The sequence below is a fragment of the Diceros bicornis genome, chromosome 6 (assembly GCF_020826845.1).
Source record: "Diceros bicornis minor isolate mBicDic1 chromosome 6, mDicBic1.mat.cur, whole genome shotgun sequence".
Classification (NCBI taxonomy): domain Eukaryota; kingdom Metazoa; phylum Chordata; class Mammalia; order Perissodactyla; family Rhinocerotidae; genus Diceros; species Diceros bicornis.
In genome coordinates this window covers 31,446,074-31,461,387 of record NC_080745.1, presented here as the reverse complement: position 1 = coordinate 31,461,387, position 15,314 = coordinate 31,446,074, and positions in this window count along the sequence as shown.

The window sequence follows — 15,314 nt, the reverse complement described above, 5'->3', positions numbered from 1 at the left end:
GGGGAATGGGTGGGGGATAACCCTCTGGTGCCGCGGCCCCGACCCGCCCCCACCCAGCCAGCTCACCACCTCCCAGGCACAACGGAGCCTGCGCAAGACACGGGGACACAAATGATCCGGCCCCCAAGCTCTGGGGGGCTTCAGTCCTGCCCCCTCTGCCTCCCCAGCGCACTGCAGCGCTCTTGGGGTCTGCGTCCGCCCACCCCTAGCCCCACTGTTAATACAATCGATTTAAGACAAAACCAGACACGTGCCGTCAGTCTCTCCCGTGCCCGTCTAGCCTGGGAGGCACCCACACCTGCGCCCTCACTAGCCAAGTCTTTACCTGTGCGGTCCCCCGCGGCGCCTGCAGCCGCGCCGGTGACAGAGGAATGGAAGGGAGGGGAGAGGGAGGGACAGAGAGCACCGCCCAAGACAGCCAGAAACGCAGAGCCAGGGCCTCCTCTTCGGACCTGGCGTTGGGGCCCTGGCTGAACTCGCTTTAGGAGGCGTTTTGCGCCGGGGAGAGCCGGGCGGGGGAAGGGCCCGGGGAGGAGAACCAGCCTCCGGAGGGAGGGGCGGGCCGGGCGGCACTTCCGCTGGGGGCGGGCCGCGGATTGCGGCGCCGGCACCGCCCCTCCGCCGCGCCGGCCCGCCCCCAGCTCTCCAGGCTCCGCCCTCGCCGGCTGGGCCGCGGGATCTCAGGCCTCCGCCGAGGTCTGGCGCGCCAGCCCTGTGTTGAGGGGGGTAGTGGGCTGTTCCTTTTTCCCTACCTGGGTGTTCTGTTTTAGGGCTTTTAAATCACAAGAACACAATCACATACACATTAGCAACCTTGTCCCAAACTCGCACGTAAGACTTGGTCGAACTTTGGTCTTTTGGTAGTCCTGAGGCCTTTCTGGCCCAGTGGCTCTCAAACACTCTCTGGGATCCGACCAGTCGTCCGCTCAGACAGTCGGGAATACATATCCATGGCCACAGGGTCCCACCTGTCTCTCAGGAAGAACAAAAACAAAAGCTAACACTTTTTGAGCCTTCGCTTTGTGCCAGATACTGAGAACTATGTACGAATGATGTCCTCACAGCAATTCTCTGAAGTAAGTACCACGAGTGCCCTGTTATATAGATGAAGAAATTGAGGCAGGAGAGAAGAAATCGGCTTTGCCTCACACCCGTCCCATCCATACCCGTATCCCTTCTTTTCTTCAGATCCTCAGCATACCAACCCATCCCTCTGGGAGAATCTTGTGGGGCTTTTACTTACCTTACGGAGAGTGTCCTCTGGCCTCTTAACCACATCCACCTGCAGCTGAGGCCTCGCTGAGCAGAGCGGGAGGGGGACCCGCACAGAGGAGGAAAAAGGTATAAATGGGGCGGGCTCAACTCAGCCTCTGGGCAGCCCCCACCCTGATGGGGAACCTGGACCAGTGAGCATCCCCCATTGTTTCCCTGTAGTCCCTGCCAAAGCCAGAGTGAGCTTTTTAAAAAAGCAAATCAGTCTATGTTTCTCTTATGCTTAAAAGCTTCTGGGTTCTTATTGTTCTTAGGATCAAGCTGAGCCCATGGCTGGCAGGTCTCTGAGGCTTGATTTGCCTCAGCTCACCTTTTTCTGCCTTTGTCTCCTGCTCCTCACCCTGGGCTCCTGCCATCCATGGCTGCCTTTGGGTTATGCAAATGTGCCATGCTACTTCCCACCTCAGGACCTTGCTAATGCTTTTCCTTCTGTCTGCAATGACCTTCTGTCCTCTTCACCTGGCTCTGTGCTCCTCTTCCTTCAGGTCTCAGCTTACACACCAGTTCCCTGCACACTCCCACTGGCTACTGGGTTAGGGCTCCTGTAACCCTCTCTCTTACCACATTGGGGATTTCCTGTTGAAGAGTCTGTTCCTTTCACTGGATGGTAACTCCCCAGGAGGCAGGGACTGGGGCTATTTCTTCAAGAAATGAAGAAGAGTATTTATATGTATCATCCACTGTGCTAGATGAATGAATGATAACCATTGCAGTTCACTGCACTTTGGAGGGGCCACCAGTAAGTATTCTCTATGGTCTCACATCCTAAGATGTTTTCAATTTAGTAAGGGAGATAACACTAATCTCATGAAAAAGTAATGATTATTTTGAGTCTCTATATTCTAAATATCAAATAAATGAATGCTCGAGGAGGTTAGAGAAGAGACATAGCTATGGTTTTCCAGCCATTTATTCAGATTTTCAAAGTGCAGAAGGTTCTGGTTAACACAGTTTAATGGAAAAACATGCCCCCCATGACCACTCCTCTCACCGTTCGGGCATGTATGTCCCAAGGCTCTACCCTGGACCCCCTCTCCTCTTCCTCAGTTCACGTATTATTGCTATCATAGTTCAGTTCTTTATTAGCTTCTGACTGAGCTGCTGCTACAAGAACCTTCAAATTGTTTTGTACATCCTCAGCCTCTCTTGCCTCTAATCCATTATGCATACTCTTGCCAGGTTAATTTTCCTTTCTTTTCTTTTTTTATTCATGTTTGGTTAATTTTCTTGATCACATCATTCCCTTGCCTAAAAACTTCACTGGCTCTCCATTGTTCATATGTAACACATAACTCTTCATAATCTAGTTCTAACCTACTTTTCAAAGCATTGATTAAGTTGCATTCCAAAATTATAAAAGAAACATACGTTCACGTCAACCAGCAAAGTGCTGGACACTCAAAGATACATAAAGAAAAACATTATGATCTCGCCCATCTCCTCTCCTTTTCTCACCCAGTCTCCTGAGATATCCAGTGTTAACAGCCTGCAGAATAACTTCTCTCCCTTTCTCCATGCTCACATAAACTACACTTATATATAAGGGGCTATTGTGTTATTGCTTGTTTATACAAAAATGATTATATTAGAGTTCTCTGCAACTTGCTCATTTGTTGATAACAAATGAGTCTATAGATATAGAGCTAATTTATTCATTTTTTTAGCTGCATAGAATGGATATACCTCACTTCCTCACCCATTCCCCTGTTGATGGTCGTATAGGTTATTATCAGTTTTTTTTTCACTAATGAAATCTCTTGTGTCTATATCCTTGTAATCAGTGATTTTATTTCTGTAGGATAGATGACCAAATGAGCAGCTGCCTACACCCCAGCCAAATCTAATTTCTTTGTTCTTTCCACATGTCCTGTGTTTTTCCACTCCTCTGTCACCTCTTCCTGGAAGGCCCTTGTCCCTCATGCTTTTGTGTCCAACTTCCAATCCTGCAATGCCCAAATCTGATACCAGAATTTAGATATGCTGTCCAATATCTACCTCCCTCCTTCCTCAGCTTAACGTTGTAACAATGTGCCAGGCCCAGGCAGTGGTTCTCGACTGGTGTAAGCCAGTCATGACAATCCTGTTTTTGTTTTTCCCAATCATCCTTGCAGCTAGGGATGGCCATGTGACCCAGTTTTGGCAAATGAGGCACAAGTAGAAGTAAGGGGGTGGCAAAGCGGGAGGGGGGTCATGGGGAAACACTCTTGTTTTCCTGATCAAAAGAGATGATGTAGATGTTTTGACCTTTCCCTTTCCCCTTTCTCCTTTCTTCCTTCCATGACCTTGGATATAATATCTAGAGCTGTAGCAGCCATCTTGTGACCATGAGGAAATGTCCAAGAGAACAGCAGAGAGAGACTTAATCCAGACGTCACTGGGACACTGAGCCATCTCCAGCAATCACCCACCTTCAAAACTTTTGTTATATTAGAAAAATAAAATCCCTGTTTGTTTAAGTCAACAAAATCAGGGATTTTTTTTATTTGTAGTCAAACATATCCTTTACCTGTCCCCTTTCGCAAATCTTATTCCCATTGGTGTTACCACCGTTGAAATACCACCACAGTGGTCTGAAGAAGTTTTAGAAACCTGCTAGAGACTTGCCTTCAAACATTCTTGAGGTATGGCTTTGGTATTTTAGCATAGCCCAAAGTCACTCAGAGTTAAGTCTGGTCATACCTTTAACGCTCAGTGGTGCTATAAACTATTGTATAGTGGACATGTAGTGTTTTTTACCTTTGTCTGCCTAGCATCTGAATCCCCTTCCTGTTTGTTATAATTGCAAGGCCTGCTTCCAACTACAGAAGCTGAAGGGGCCACATCCTCCTTTTCCCTGCCCCTGAGAGCTGAGGCTCCACCAATGGGATCTTTGACTCTCAAGAGGTAAGCAGAGGATTGGGGGAGGTTGGAAACCCTTCTCAGCAGCAGCAGAAACTCTGAGAGCCCAGCAGCAGCATTTAGCCCAATGCAGTGGCATTGACTGTCTAGGGAGGCAGAGGGAGAGGTTGCTGCCATGGTTGCTGCCATGTCCAGTGTGATAATGGCAGCCACTCAGGCCGTGGCCTAACCAGACTGTTGCAGTAGCATGACCAGCTACATCTTCTATTTTCCAGCTGCTTTCAACTCCTGTCCATTCCCCAAGTCTGGGTCTCCGGTCTTCTTACTGATTTTCTGAGCCTGATAGCCTTCTGACAGATTCCTTTTCTGCTTAAATTAGCCAGAGCCAGTTTCTGTCACTCACAACGAAGAAGATCAATTGATTTATCATAGCCTGGCTCTTTGGGTGGCTTCTAAACAGATCTTCTGGTGATTACTTCTTAGAGGTGCCCCTGGGCTCCTATGATGGGTACAGGTGGGGACCCCAGCACTAAGCAACTTGACTGAATACCTCCAACCCAGCCAGGCAATGATTTCAACAACAACAAAAAACTGAAAAAATTCCGTAAAGAGAATCAGTCATGCCAGAATTGAGTGAGAAAACATAATGTTCAGATGATTTTATTGAACACCCAATGTGTCTTGGACACTGTTCTAGGTAGCTTCACAACATTATCTTATTTACCTTTTACCAAAGCCCATTGAGAAAAGAATTATCCCCATTGGTTCAAGAATGTACAGAATTTCTACCCTTTACTTCAAGTCTTCTCTTCCCACAAGCCTCAATGGCACTCAGTATGTCTGATTAAGGTTTCTAAGGCATCAAAGTATATTGTCAAGGTCAACCACCTTAGGTGAAAATCAACTCTGATTCTTCTCAGCAAAGTTTAAGAGCTTAAGTGCCTGGTACTTTGGAGTGCTCAAAAAAATGTACGTGGAATGCAATCAATGGCATGGGAACACCTCTGGGCTACGCTTCCTTGGGAACATGGTGGCCTGAAGCATTTGAGGTCTTGTGTACGAGTGCAGGGTAGAATCAAGGAAGGGGTAGAAGATTTTCCTTCCACACTGCACTGCACTCTCCCCAACTCCTGACCTTGCCCAAGATGCTTCATGTCTCTAGGCCCAGTGTTTATTCTTTCCTCTTTCTTTTTCTATTGCTATCTCTGCTTCTTTTCCTTCCCCTTCACCTTTTCCAAAGCATTAATTAAGGACCTGAATGATGTCACCCTACTTTTATTCCCTTCAGAGTCTACCATGTACATCAATGATGTTCAATAAATATTGGTTTTATGAATACAGTTTCAAAGATTTTTCTTTCTCAATCCTCATCTTTGCTACTGAACCTTCTGACCTCTCGGCAACTCTCTACCACATGGTTCTTTTGCCACATTCTCACATTCACCAAGTTTCACTTGAAGAGCCAAAGGCCTTGCCATGTCCTCAATCTCCCTGCCCTGCTTCAGAAGAAAAGGGAGCCTTTTCACCACCCACCAGCCCCTTCAGCAGGGATGGGGGGGTGTGGGGATGAGAAGTGGCAACGTGGTCTGAGGAGCTGGCTGATGTGGGCAGGGTGGGTGTGCCAGGCTTGGGGAGTGGGGACGTTGTGGGGAGTCTGGTGAGGATCAGTTCTGTCAGAGCATCAGCATCATCTTCAGCCTCCTTCCTCTTTAACGATAATTAGCCCCCAGCTTGTGTAGACTGACTCTCCCTTTGACAGGGGAGCTCCACAAGCACTTGTGGAGTAGATGAAGGAGGTACTTCATGCAGAACCCAAGTGTGAAAAGAGTTAGTAAACATGCCAAAATGAGGCCAGGGGTCATGGGAACCAAATGTAGATTAGCCCAAAATGTCACAAAGATAAAAAGCAGGGAACAAGGGCTTTTTAGGAAGGATGGTGGTCCACCTACCACTGGTGCTTCTGCCCCAGCTTCAGTCCTTCTCACCTCCATCTAAAAGCCTCCTGAGGTGTGTCTTCCCAGCCCCACTTCCCAAACATGCTTTGATTGGACCCTGCATTGCCCAAACCTTCATGGGCCACCCATTTTCCACCAGCCTTAGCTCCTCTCCTTCAATCTTCTTACCATCAAAGCCACTGTCCCTGCAGATTAGCCATCCAGCCAGAATGGGATCTTCCCCCTTGCACCAACACACCCTCCTCAGCCCTGTCTTTGCTTCTGAGGCTGCCTCTTCTTCCATCCAGCTCCAATTGCTTGGTTTCAAAAACAGTACTGCCACATTTCCTAGATGTGTGACTTGGGGCAAGGTTCTTAACATCTCTGAGGTTTCAATTTCCTCCTGTGCAAAATGTATGTAATAATGGTACCTCCCTCATAGGGCAGTGGGTAAATTAAATGAGATGACACATGTGCCTGGCACATAGAAGTGCTCAAAGTGGTTGTTATTATTCTATTATCCTCCTGTGTTCTTTCTTACCTCTGAATCCCTGGAGTACTGTTTGTGCCACTCATCTGGCATTTAATTATCTACTAATTGATGATATATTTTATTAGCTACTTAAATTCACATGGTTTAACTTTGTGTTTGTGTGTGTGTATATGTGAAACTTCCCAATTAGATGTTAAGCAACTCTAGGCCTGAATCAGATGCCTTCTTCATATTCCCAGCACAGACTCACACAGGGCTAGGTAAAAAATAGGTATGAATGAACACTCATTAGAATGAGTAATAAAATATCCAATGCCTGTATAGTCCTTTCACAACCACAATTTCCCTTAATCCCCATAACAGTCTTATAAGGCAGGTACTATCACTCCCATTTTACAGATTAGGAAACTGAGGTTCACAGAGAGTAAGTCACTTGCCCAAGTTCCAAAGGTGAGGGCTCTTTCCTGCCTCACAATGGCCTCCTTCAGCTTTCAGAAATTCTGGCAGTGCCTCCCTCTTGTGCTCTGATGCCCAAACGCACCTTCTCTGCTAGCCCAGTTCAGCATCCCTGCCAGCTCTAACATTCTTTCCATGTGCCCATGGGGAGAGATGTTGGAGATAGATGATTAAATGAAAAAAGCTGGTTATGAAAGAGCAGAGAGGGAGACGCACAGTTAATACATGTCGCCTAGAAAGCAGGCTGCAAGGGTGTTTATGTGCCCAACCACTGGTCATCTCAGGGGGCAGAATGTGGGTGATTTTAGCTTTATTCTTGCTCACCTGTCGTTTCTACTGCAAACATTTATTACCTTTATAAGTAGAGATAAAACAACACAAGTTTTGTTTGTTTGCTCGTCTAATGGAGACGAAGATGGAGTAGTCTCCAGATGCCTCCAGAAACTCTCTTGGCTTCCTTGCTCCTCAGTTCCCTTTTACTAAACAATGCTCCCAATCAAGGCAACCTCTTTCCTCCCCTTCCTTCCTCCCAGCTCTGAGCCAGGTGGGCAGAGGCCCATCCCTAGCACTTATTAGTCACAGGTTTGAAATGCAGGGGAGGGTTGGGGAGGGAGAAGTGATTGGTGTGGGGTGAGAATTTCGGGATTCTTTTATCCCCTGCATCTCAAAGGCTGACAGGCTCTTGAGGGGTGGAAATGACTGGTAATTAGTGAAGCTTCTCTGCTGCACACTCTAAAGACACACTTCACAGTCTCCGTGACCTCTGCAGCCCGGTGAGGCTTTGTTATGTAGATGCTCTTAATTGGGTGAGTCACTTACTGCAAACAGCTTCGAGAGAGAGCACTGTGGGCTGTTTCAGGGAGGCTTCCTACCAGGGGTTCTAACTCAGGAATTGCAGGGGCTGGCAGCAGTGGCCTCTAAGTAACCGCCCCCCGCAGCCCTAGGAGTGGTCTCCACAACCTGGAGTCAAACATGGTGAGCTTTTAGGGAGAGAGTTAAGCTATGGCCTTCGTCCTCCTCCTCCCTCCCTCCCCCTTCCCTTCCCAGTTTATAGATTACCTGTTCTGGGCAAGGCTGGGAATATTTTGAGATATAAACTGGGTTCCCTGCATTCAAGGAGCTGACTACCTAGTTGGGAAGTTAGGGACAGATATAAATGTACATAACACCATCCGACAGCAGGCATCAATGCCAGGCACCCAGGAGAGGCTTCACCGTGATGTTTCAGACCCTGAAGCAGTCACTGAGGGCTGGAGCATTGGAGAAAGCTTGTCAACAAAGCCGAGCAGCTTTGGGGGCTATAGGGAGAGAGATTCCCAGGACGACGAGACTTTATGAACAAAGGCATCTCCAGGTCAGTTACACCTAAATCACAGTCCCCAGCACTCTGAACTTGGTTCAGATACCAGATGCAGAGAGAGCAGTGGGAGAATGACTCACCAGGCCCTCAAATGTGCTGCATTCACGTGCTGCTGTTGGTCCTAGGGTGTCCCATCTATTGCTTCCCCCAGAGGAGGGCGCAATGCATCAAGTCCCTCCCCATCCAATCAGGTATTTTGGTGAACGGCACCATCTTGGCTCCTCCGTCCTCAGCTCCCAAACAGACATCAAGTCCTGGCAGTTGGGCTGCAATCTCTTTGTAGTCTCTCCCTTCAGGGCCTCACCACTCTTCATGGGGGGTCGAGTGCACTTTCAGAGCCTATGAGGACATTTTCATGACCATGCTCTCTCCTCCTAATCCATCCTCCCCACAACTGTCAGACCTATTGCTCTAAAACACAAATGTAACCACTTTACTCCCATTGTGCTCAAAGTGAGGCCTACTTAGCTTTTTTCCATCTGGCCCCCGCCTACCTCTTTTGCTCTCTCGCTATCTTCAAGGTCACCAATGACCTCTATGTTGTTAAATCCAATGGTGAATTATCTGTCCTCAATTTACTTGACCTTAAGTAGCACTGGACAAGTTGATCACTCCTTCTTTCTTTTATTCCTTAACATTTCATTTACAAAAATTTTCAAACTTATGAAAAAAATTTAAAGAATAGGATAATGAATGCCCAATTCCCTTCACCTAGACTCATCAGCTGTTAACGTGTTACCACACCAGCGCGCTATTTCTCTCTCTCTCACACACACACACACACACACATTTTATTTTTCTGAACCATTTGAAAGCTGTAGGCATCTGGATGTTTACCCCTAATTTCTTCAGCTTGCATCTCCTAAGGAAAAGAACCACAATACAATTATTGCACCTAAGAAGAGTAATGTTAATTTAATATCATCAGTAATATCAAATGGTTCAAATTTAAACATTCCAAGTTGTCCCTAAAATGTCTATTTAGCTGTTTTTTCCCCAGTTCCAGTTCAAAAAAGGATCATGGATTGCACTTGGTTGTCATGTCTCTTTGGTCCATTTTTATCTAGAACATTCCACCCTGCTGTTTTTTTTTTTCATGATATTGACATTTTGAACAGTCTAGCCCAGTTGTCTTGAAGAAGGTTCCATTTTCTGGATTTGTCTGTTTCCTCGTGAGTAGTTTCTGCTTAAACATTTTTGCAAGAATACCATGTAGGAGGTATGTACTTCCCATTGCATCACATCAGAGGCCCATATTGTCAGGTTGTCTCACCCTTGGAGACGCTAAGTTTGAGCTCTTGGGTAGGGTTGTGACCACCAGATCTCTCCACGGTAAAGGTATGTTTTCCCCTTTATAATTTATAGGTAATCTGTGCGATGATACTTTGAGACCATGTGAATTTCCTGTTCACCCAATGCTTTCAACATCCCCGGATGATCCTGGGCTGAATCCGTCATTACGTTGCAACTCCATCTTTTTGATGACTGTATTCTTGGCTTCCAGGGTCTGACTTGCTTTTGATTCTTCCTTACCTCTCCAGCTGCTCATTCTCAGTCTCTCTGTGGTTCCTCCCCTTCTCCTTGACCTCTGTTAGTGCTCTAGGGCCCAATCTTCAGATCTTTTTCATCCTGTCTCATGGCTTTAAATGCCATCTAAAAGCTGAGGACTCCCAAATTTCTAACTCTAGTCCAGATCTGTTTCCTTAACTCTCATGTATCCAACTTCCTCCTTGACATTTCCACTTGTGTGTTTCAAAGCCATCTCAAACTTCTCAGGTCCAAAAGTAATCCCCTGATCCCCCCATCCCCTGTTTGCTCATCCATTTCAGTATGACAACTCCATCCTTCCAGTTGCTCAGGCCCAAAATCTTGGAATTGCCCTTGACTTTTATGTTTCTCACACTCTCCATGTCAAATCCATCAGAAAACTCTGTTGATGCCATCTTCAAGATATATCCAGGTGTTCGCTGTTCACTGTCTCCAGGATTCCTGCGCTAGCCTGCTATTTGGTCTCCTTGCTTCTGCCCTTCCCTGTCCATGGTCTCTTCTCAACACAGCAGCCAGAACAATTCTTACAAAATGTGGGTCCTCTGCTCAAGGCTCCCCATCTCACTTGGAATACAAGCCAAAGTCCTAACCTTAGTCTATCAGGCCCTAGATGATCTGCCCCTCTCCCTGCCCCACATTCTGCCCCATGATTTTATTTGCCATTACTATCCCCCTTGCTCACTCCACTCCAGCCACTCGGATATCCTTGCTGTGTCCCAAACCTGCCAGGCAACCTCCTGCATCAGGACCTTTGCACTTGCTGTTCTGGCTGCCTGGAACATTTTTCCCCTAGATGTCCACATGGCTCTCCCTTACTTCCTACAGGTCTTGGCTTTAAATATCACTTTCTTAGTGGGGCCTTCACTGATCAGCCTATCTACCACTGGAACTTCTTATCCCCATTCTCTGCTATATTATTCTCCACAGCACTTATCACCACCTGACACACTCTGTACTTAGTTGTTTATTATCTATTCCCCTACTGAAAGGAAGCTCCACAAGAGTAGAAACTTTGATTTCTTTACTGCTCTGTCCCCATATTAGTGTCTAGCATACAGCAGGCACTCAATAAATATTCTTTGAATAAATGAATTTTCCATACCTCAGCATAAGCTGTAAACCCTCTTGGTTCTGAGTAAGTACCGACAGTCTAAAAATGTCTGCATTCTCTACCGGCCTCTGGTAGCTATTGCAGTAGATATGAGACCAGGGTGTACCTCAGACTGGGGTTCGGGGTTCAGGGTTCAGATCGTAGCCATGAGATGAAACCCATGAATCCAGTGTTGGCACATGTCTTGTGTGTCCGTGCACTTACTTGTATGTTTGTGTACTTTTGTGTGTCTGTGAGAGTCTGTGCCAGTATGGCCATGTATCAAAGTTAGTTATCCTTCTGTGTTTTCTTCTCCAGGAAAACCACAGATGCTTTATAGGGCTGTAGAACTTCTATGTGCCCGTGAACACCTCTGCTTCCAGCTGCGGCATCGTGAGGCCTCAGCCCACATGTGCTTGGGAGCTGAGGAGCAAGCCAAAGCCTGGTGCCGCTGTACCTGGGATACTCGTCTTTCTGGCCAGGGTGACAGTCTGTCCTTGGAAGCACTTGGGTTCAAGTTCACCACTCAAGCATAAGCAAAGCGACAACACGAGACTAAGGGAACACTCATAGCTTTTGCATTTGCTGTTCCCTCTGCCTGGAAAACCCTTCTCCCAAGTCTTCTCATGGCTGGCTCCATCTTATTATTCAGACTTCAGCTCACATGTTGCTCCCCTTAGAGAAGCCTTCTCAGAACACGCCACAGCTGTCTGAGGCTGTGTAGTCTATGCATCACAAAGGATTGTAAATGGGGCTGAAGTCCGGCCCCTGCTCTCTTCATCAAGGATTTCACAGGAGAAAGGGTCTGAAGGGCTAGCAGAGACCTTGGACATTGTATCTAAATTAGCATCCCTCCCCCCACCGCTCACTCTCTCACATCATCTGCTTTTGTCTTCATAGCATGTATCAGTGCTATCTGAAATTATGTATTTCACATACTCGAAATTATATTATATATCTACTTGTTTCCTGTGTCCTCCCACCAGAATGTAAGCCTCATGGGCATAAGGACTGTATCTGTCTTGTTCCTTATTGTCTCCCCAGGGCCTGACACATAGTAGGTTCTCAATGAATATTTACTAATGAGGGCATGCTCTCTCCTTGTTTTGGGGAGATGTACATACTTGTATTTCTGTTTTAGTAATAAATAACTCCTTAGATCAGTTAGTTTACATTTTAGGAAACTGAGGACATTAGGAGTGAAAGGATTCATCCATGGGCAAAGCTAGTTAGTAGCAAAGCGAGGTCTTGAACCCAGGGCTCATAGGCCAGGGCACTGGCCACTACAAGGTTTGACCAGCTCTTCTTCTGACCCTCAGCCTTCTGGAGCTGGCGATGCCATGTGCAGCTAACACTTGCTTTGCCCCAGCTCAGAGCTGCAAAGAGAGCTGGGGCTCCTTTCACAGAAGTGGGAAGAGACTCTGAATTAATATTGGTAAATCACGCCAGAACCCTCATGTGCGCATTATTAGTGTCCCTCGTATATTCTAAAATAATCCCTGTAAATAATTATAAAAATAAATCTCAGTGACAAATTTCTTATTTTATTTTATTTCCAGGAACACATTTATTCATCATAATCTCTTCAGGGGTAGGACAAATTGGAGCACTGGGTAGTGAATACAATTTGCAAATAGGCAATGTAAGTAGAGAGAAAATTAATATGTATTCTTCAGCACTCTAAAAGGAGAAGACGAACATTAATAGCCATTTCCTTGCAGATATAACTTTGAAAATGTTATTTCTGATCCATCAGCGTGGGGCTCCATATGAGGAAAATGGTTACAATGTGACAAGAAGCGATTAGATGTGAAATGGCATCTTCCTGGCGCTCCTCCCGTCTCTTCACCCTGTCCTTACTGGGACGTAGGAGGAGTCCTGTTTAATTTTCTTCAGAAGATCAGCATTCTGGCCAGGGTCAGGTGCTCATTTGCTAGGTGACCTTGGGCAAGTCCCTTCCACTCTCCAGGCCTCACTTTCCTCAATCAGGGGTTGAAGTAGATGATTTCTAAAGCGGTGAGTTTGGGTGATCACAAATCCAAATTACTTGGGGGTACTTGAGAAAAATACAGATGCCAGGGCTTCATGTACTGAATCAGAATCTCATTTGCTAAGGTCCGTATATTTTAACTGAGGTGAAGGGAGGTTCCGCCACCTCTAAGTGGCAGAACCTTCCCAAGCCAAGCTGGGATTCTGGAAGGGTACCCGGGGCTTAGACACTGCTCTCCTCCTACCACTGGGCAGTGTAAGTTGAGCAGGTTCTTCTGGTCAATGTTCCCTTTCCTTCTCAGAAGTCCAATATGAGCCCCTCTCCTTCCTGAGCTCAACTAAAGACTTGGAGTATTTGGCAAGTTCCGGGCAAACAGGGAAATAAGATTTGTTTCTCATTGCTGTTTTCAGGATTTGTGAAAACAATGCTAAGAGATTAGTAGATAGCAGTTTCAGTTGTAAATTCTTTTTTTCTATGCCCCTTCCATGCCAATCCCCTCCTTTCTTGTATTTAAGTACAAAAGTAGTATATGCATGTTGCAAAAATCATGGAAGAAAAGCAGAAGCCCTCTTCCTACTCACCTTCCCCAAACTTGTTCCCTTCCCCACTCCCTGCTAATGTTTGCATTTTAAGAGAGAGACAACAGAAACTTTAAGATCCAAAGAGAAGGGAAATCTGAGGCACTGAGAATTAATAATAGTGATAATGATGATTATAATAGTAAATAATAACAATAAGCTAACATTTGTGCAATGAACACTCATGCCAGATATTATGATTGCATTTAATATACATTTAAAAAAATTTAATTGTTCTGATTGGGAGATGGGGAGGTGTTTTGGAGCATAGATCATCCTCAATCCCCTCACATATGTGCAAATACTGCAGAGAGGGCCCTGGAAACCTTTCCTCCTTCCTACACTTCCTAAATTCCCTCCTTTAGGCTGAAAGGAGGCTGCTTCAGCAACAAAGAGCATTTTGTATGCAGATATCCAACTTTTTAAAAATTTTAATTGAAATCTGAATGTGGTGAGTCTGAACTAGGGGCTGGGGCGTGATTAATTACAGCAACCATCTTCACCTGCTCTGGGGCTGGGCCTGAAAGAAATTCCGCTAAGGATAGGCAGGAATGCTAATAAAACTTTGTTAACTGGCCCTGTCCTTCCCCCAGCTGCTGATGCATGGAGTTGGAAGATTTAAGGAATCAGTTCCCGTTTCGCTGGTTCTGGCCGACCCCTGAATCAACTCCCTTGATTGGAAATAAACAGGATCTTCCTTTTTGTCCCCGGGAATGTGACGGAGGAAGGACTCTAGGGGAAAGGGCCTCTTCTGCCAAAGAACAATAATAATAACAAAGATGACAGTAGGAATAAAATATTGCCCTCTTCATCAAGGGCGATAAGGAAACGTCCAGTTGTATGTGTTGACCCTTCTCACTGTCCATGTGCACGTGTTAGAGCTGCAGGATGTCCAGCCCAGGTCTGATGTGAACTTTCCGTTCTGTGGTCCTCATGAGTGCACTGTACAAATTGGGTTACATGTCTAAATTTTGGGTTCAAGAATAGGATCATAATTACAGCACTTCTTGTTGACATAATATTGCAAACATCTGAGCACGAATCTCTCCTGAATGGTATGTCTTAGTCATGTACCCCCAGTGCCTGGTGCAGTGCCTGGTCCTTGGAAGCTGGGGCGGGGGGGCTGTGGAATAAAATGGGGTCAGGCAGGGGGCACCTGCAGCTCACTTCAATTGGCCATGGAATAGGGTGAGGGGACTGAGGAAGAACCTGGATAACTGCATGAGCCCTCCCTTTCCCTCAGGGCTCCTGGGGCGGGGCAGAAAGAGCTGAGTTCTGGAAGAAGTCCCAAGACTTGTGTCCTCTGTTCATTCGTGTAAACTCCTTGTATTCCAAAGGAATCATCTGTCCGCTTCTTGGGCCAGCCTTACCTCCACGTTCCTTTTGCTCCCTCCCCTCCAAAACGGAGGACCAGGTTACCTGAAGAACTTTAACTTTACTATTTCTATTTAATTTTCCTTTTTGTTCAAAAAGGTGATGAGGAGGTTGAGAGATATCCCCGACCCCCTCTCCAATCTTCCTTGGTCCAGAGATACAGGTTCTTTCTCTCCTTCTCCTTTTCCCCCCTCTCCTTCTCCTTTCTTTCCTCCTTCCCCTCCTTCTTCTCCTTGTTCTTCTGTTCTGAAGACTAACTTCCAAAAGCTGAGGGCAGTGAGGAGAGGCGAATCCAGTCTGTGTCTAGAGGAGCCCTCCCCCAATATATTCAGCAAATTTCTACTCTGCTCAAGAACTTTCAATAGCTCCCTATTGTCCTCA